The sequence below is a fragment of the Suncus etruscus genome, chromosome 3 (genome assembly GCF_024139225.1).
Source record: "Suncus etruscus isolate mSunEtr1 chromosome 3, mSunEtr1.pri.cur, whole genome shotgun sequence".
NCBI classification, from domain to species: Eukaryota; Metazoa; Chordata; class Mammalia; order Eulipotyphla; family Soricidae; genus Suncus; species Suncus etruscus.
Genome location: NC_064850.1, coordinates 113,775,732 through 113,781,943, shown reverse-complemented (window position 1 = coordinate 113,781,943; position 6,212 = coordinate 113,775,732).

Genomic DNA, 6,212 nt, shown 5'->3' with positions numbered 1-6,212 from the left:
CCTGGTTCTATCATAACTGCTCATCATCCTTCTCCAGTCTTGATTAGGAAAACTATAGTTTGGAACTTCCTCCTCTTTTTTTTGACAGAAACATTTTCAAAATTACTTGACTACTTAGTCCCATAACTGTTCATATGTGGCATTTATTGGAAAGTAATTATTCACACTTTCTGACTATGTATAGTTCTGTATTAACATGCATTGCTTTATTAAAAAAAACTTACTTAAATGGCACTCAGAAAGTGAATGATCACCCTCAGCCCTCCATCTTGAAGACCAATATTCAAATTGGGTTGAGGGAGGGACCAACTCTTTCTTTGCTCTGCTATTATCACTCTATCATCACTTTTCATTTTTCCTAATTTTGTGGCAATTATTTCTAGTTTTCTCCCCCCCCCCCTATAAGCTTGGCTCTTTCTCCCTCTATCTTTTTTCTGGAATACAAAACTCTTTTCTTATGGGTTCACCTATATTTTTAATATTTTTAAAATGTAAACTCTCTGGTTACAAGGTTGTTCGTACTACAGATTCTCCTCCCCTCCCCCACAGATAAAGCTGTTCATGATTGAGTTACAGTCATACTGTGTGACAATTCCCTCCACAATATCAACAGTTTACTTCTCATCCTCCCTAGTTTATCTACATTTGCCAATCTGACTGTGCCAATCAAAATCGCTTGCTTTGGGGCCGGTGAGGTGGCGCTAGAGATAAGGTGTCTGTCTTGCAAGCGCTAGCCAAGGAAGGACCACGGTTCGATCCCCCAGCGTCCCATATGGTCCCCCCAAGCCAGGGGCAATTTCTGAGCTCTTAGCCAGGAGTAACCCCTGAGCATCAAATGGGTGTGGCCGAAAAAACAAAACAAAACAAAATTGCTTGCTTTGATGTTATATCAGAGTTGTTGTGCTCTTGAGCTTCCCTTAACTTTTTGTATACTTCTAACTGTGTCTTTTCTTCAAGGTAGGTGGAAGTTAATTGTGTGAGAGAATTTCATTGAAAAGTAACTAGCATTTTTATTTTCCCAGAATATCTTAACAGTTTGGCTTTATGTAAGCCAAAAAAACATCAAAACAAAATATAAACAAAAAGCCCCAAAGAGCCATACAGAAGGGCTGTTTATAAGTCTGGTGTATTCTATATCACAGAACTTACTTTCTCTGTTCCTTCTCCTGCCCCATCCCCATCAGAATATACATAGCATTAGGCACAACGAAGATACTTTACATTCAATTCATACATTTTTTCTTACAGATTTTTAAAAATTCTCTTTAAGGGTATGCCTGAAACCCAAGCATGAATAACTTTGAGATTTATGGTAACTAAAGAAAAAAACAAACAAACCAAAATCCTCTCTTTAAGTATGTTTTATGTATAAATTTATTTCTTTTGATTTAAAACATTTATTATCTTTTTTTTTTTTTTTGTCTTTTGAGTCATTCCCTGAAGCAGAGCTCAGGGTTTCCTCTTGGGGTCTGCATTCAAGAACCAATCCTGATGTGACTCAAAGGACCATATTTTGTGCTGGGGATTGAACCCAGTTGGCTGCATGGAAAGATAGCATCTTAACTGCTGGATTAGAGACTCTAACCCTCATTTTTACTTTTCTTTTTACCAAGACTTACAAAGTTATTTCTAGTTGAGTTTTAGGTTAGTCAAGTCAGAAATTCACTTTGAAACCTATCTTTGCTTTCTCAAGATATATATATATATATATATATATATATATGTGTGTGTGTGTGTGTGTATATATATATATATATATATATATATATATATATATATAAATGGCTAATCTTTAATCTTGAGGTGGTCTGGATGATAGTGAAATTATCTCTATACCAGATCTGTCAAATATACTGTTGAAAAACATAAAAGATATTCTTTAGCATAAACATGGATATCAAAGATAAAATTTTATGTTGTTAAATTTGAAAAACCAGAAAAACAAATAAGTGCCTTTAAAATCACAACTTATCAAAACTCATTAAAAAAAGTCTAAGGCTGGAATACATTGGGTAGGGTGTATGTCTTGCACACTGCTGACCTAGGTTCAATCCCCATCATTCCAAAGTATCTGCCAAGCTTCACCACAAGTAATTCCTGGGGACAGAGCCAGGTTATCCCTCATTACCACCAAGTATGGCTCAAAAACTGAAAAATAACAGTCTACATAGTTCTATTTAAGAAATGCAGCTCCTCTTTTGAAATTTCAGAAAACATTATCTGGGTTCAAAAAATATAATATATATTACCAATGACCAATAAATCATTCTCACTCATGATAATCAAAGCAACAAAATTTCAAATACTATTGTGAGAGAGAATTCCACAGCAAGTGAAATAGACAGTATTTCACAAGGGTGGTAGATGTGGCCTCTGAGAGAACCCACTTGGACTTGTAGAACTGATTTCTTACTTATCCCTGGCACTGCCAGAGACCCTCTGCCTCCCTGCATGAAGGTTATAGATACCAGAGAATTAACACTTTCCAGGAATAGTCCTCAACAAATGATTGATTGGTGAGGAGAGGTTGTTTATAAATATTCCAGTCGCTCATCTCTTAGGTGGAATAATTGAACCATATGCTTCCACAGTTTCCCAGAATTAGTGGTAGGCTGCATTTTTTCATCACCTACCATAGTGAGGGTTCAAAATTTCACCCCATATTTAAAATTTTCTTTTCTCTCCTGGCTCTTCAGCTGTAGCACCACCCCTCTACCAGCAGTTGACTTTCTGGCCACATGCATGAACTCAGAAAGACGTATTTACCATAAAACATGAGGCAATAATCTTTCAAGTTAGATTAACAGAGACAAACTGATAAGAATGGTTGCTAAAAGAGTATCATAAGAAGAAACAATACATGATATTATATGTGGAAGCAGCCCAATACCATTTTTCAAGTTGACAGTATTAACATTCAGAGCTTGCAGTTGTATGATCATTGTATTAATTAATTTTGTGGTATGACCAGCCCTATGTCATTCTTTCATGAATTATTGTTTTGATGCTGTTCAATATATTTTATAAAATGCTTTTTAAAGTTCATATCCTCACCTAAAATCAGAAGATTTTTAAAATTAATGACCATGTCTTAAACCTTTTTCCCTATCCTTTATTGTATCCAAAAATTTTTTAGGAAATTTCTATATATATATTTCTAAATATATATATATATTTGAAGTGAGTGTAATAGGTGAATAGGTTGGCTGCTGGAGATATAATATAGTCTTGATTTGCATGCCGCTGACCCATAGTTGATCCCTGAAACAGCATCATTCCTGAGCTCTGCTAGGAAAGATCACTGAAAACAGAGCCTGGCATAAGCCCAAAGTACACACAGGGGTGGCCCCCAAATTAAAACAAACAAAACAAATGTAAAAACTATTTTTGTTTTTGCTATTTTGGGTTCATACCCAGTGATGCTTGGGGCTTTCTCTTGGTTATGCATGTAGTGATTACTCCTGACAGTGCTCAAAATACCACATGGAATGGTAAATTTTGAACCAGAGTCAACTGCATGCAAGGCAAGCACCTCACCCACTGTACTATCTCTCCAGCCTAATTATGTTATAATAAAATTAATCCATGACAAGAGCACAAGTATAAAAAATAATTTAAAAAACTTTTCATAAACATAAGTTTACCTGGTTTCTATTATAGCTGCTCCTAAAAGGAGAAGAAGAGGCTGAGAGAAAAAAACCTTTTTTTAAAATCTATTTCCATCAAAATACAAAATGCTAATGGATTAAACAGCAAAATGGTCTGAATTGATACTGTGGTAATAAATGCTAAAGCAAGCATGAAAATCCTCCCAATAATCAAATTAGAGGCTTCAAATAACCTCCCCTTTAAAATGGTTCATCAGTAATCACACTTGCCCACCTTAAAAGTACAGTGTGTCTAACATGGATAGCACTTTTTTATTCTATGACTAAGTGAATGTTATAAAAACTTCATAGACTTGGTATAAAGAAAACAAGTGGTATTAAAAAGAAAAATGAATTCAAAGGCATAAAGTGTTGGTGTAAATGAAAGAAGCATTTAGAATTATCTTAGTAGTCTTCGGCCCACATATGCTTTTTGTACTGGCCAGCAACACACCAAACAGCCAGAGATAAGTACCTTAGCTTCAGCATGTAAATGGTGACAGGAGGGTTATGGGTCCCTGTAAGCATTGTTGGTAACTAAAAGACAAAAAGTTGAGGTAGCTCAGGATCTCTGCAGTAGTCCAAGACCATTTGCTCTAATTAAAACCCAAACTATGTGCTGTATATATTGGAAACACACACCTGCAATTAAGAGCTATATGAATGAAGATATCAAGTCAACTTGTCAAAATTGTCAACTAGAAACAAATTTTTAAAATAATATCAGAATATGCACTGGATATTCAAGTGAAATAAGGTAAATATTTATACTTAACTACTGAGGTAACAAAAGAAAATATGAGTCATATCATTCAAGAAATTAATCTCTAATTTAAGACTTTCCCAGAGTGAAACATCCGAATAGAATGAATACTCATTTGTTTGTAAAGCCTGGTATGAGCCTGATGGTGCCCTGTAGTACCCAGGGGTCACATCTCTGTTCCTTTGGCTGCTTGGGGACTTTGTTGCGCCTGAGACTGAACTCAGGACTTTGAATATGTCTGGCATGTGCTCTATCGTTTGAGATGTATCCTTGATCCTCAAGCTATATTTTAAAAATTAAATTTTATTTTGTAGTGGGTATTTCCAGAAGTGTTTGGGAGTCCATCAGGACTATAACTTGTAGTACTGTGGGAGTTTGGTGGTAAAAGGGAGCAAATTTAGGTCCTAAGTCATTTACAGTATGTGTTTTACCACTTTAACCACATTCCTGACCTTAATACTTAAGCTATTTAAGGAAGAAATATTACCACTAGCCTACTTCCAAAAAATAAAAGAATCAACAGAAAAATCCTAAACACAATATTAGCAACTAGAATAAGGGCTGGAATGATAGTACATTGGGTAGGGCACTTGTCTGGCATGTGGCTGACACACATTCAGTGCTGGAATCCCATATAGCCCCTTGAATCAGCCAGGAATGATCCCTCAGTGTGGATTTAAAATTAAGTCTTGAGAATCAAAGGGTATGGCCCAATCTCCAACACACACTATATTATTACAACACAATATAATTTATTCTTTGGAATAAATTCCAAGGAGCTTGTACACTTAAACAAGAAAGATAACCTGATAAAGTTGCTAGAAAGTAACATGGACAGATCCATTTCCCAACTTTTTTCAGATATAAACATTTATCTGTGTAACTTTAAGGAGATTAACATGTTGATTTGATATGCTACATATTAGTATGCTCATCACACTAGTGTTAGCCAATGCCTCCATCACATTTATAATGGTCATTGCTTTGTGACAACAGCATTCAGTGCCAGCATAGAATTAATAACTGCAATCATTATGCTATATATTAGATTAGTGATGGCAGTCATAGATGGGGGGTTGTACCCTTTAACCAACACATGCCATTTTCCCTACCCTGGTTGGTCCCTAATAAGCAACCTTTACTCTCTGGTTATAACTTTTGGTGTGGATTATTATACAGTCTCTGAGTTCTCTTTTTGGTGGGCTGAGGGCTTCCCAGAAGTATTTTGGTGCTTAGGATTGGCTTTGTGGTTCCAAAAATACTCAGAAATCATGAGCTGGGGTGGGGGAAAATTCAGTCCCTTGAGCATTTACTCCTTGATGCTATCTCTTTGGATCTTTAATTGTCAATCTTAAACAACAAAGGTTGTTGTCTAGTTTGGTATGTGGCTGGTAACAACTTGTATATAAGATATATAGGGTCTAATAAGATAAAGCATGAAAAATTAAACTCTTTAAAAAGCAAGACCTGAGAACATGAAAAATTATTGAATAATGGACTTTTAAAAATACCCAAGAGTTACTATTTAGAATGTACGAGGGAAATAGAAAGCCTGTCTAGAGTACAGGCGGGGGTTGAGTGGGGAGGAGGAAGATTTGGGACATTGGTGATGGGAATGCTGCACTGGTGATGAGTGGTGTTCTTTACATGACTGAAACACAAACACAATCATGTATGTAATAAAGTTGTTTAAAAAAAAAGAGTTACTATTTGTATGCTTTGATGACCCATTTTAGAAGAATTCATTTCCAGGGCTCCTGGGGCTGACTCAGCAATAGTGTATTTACTTTACAAGTGTGAGG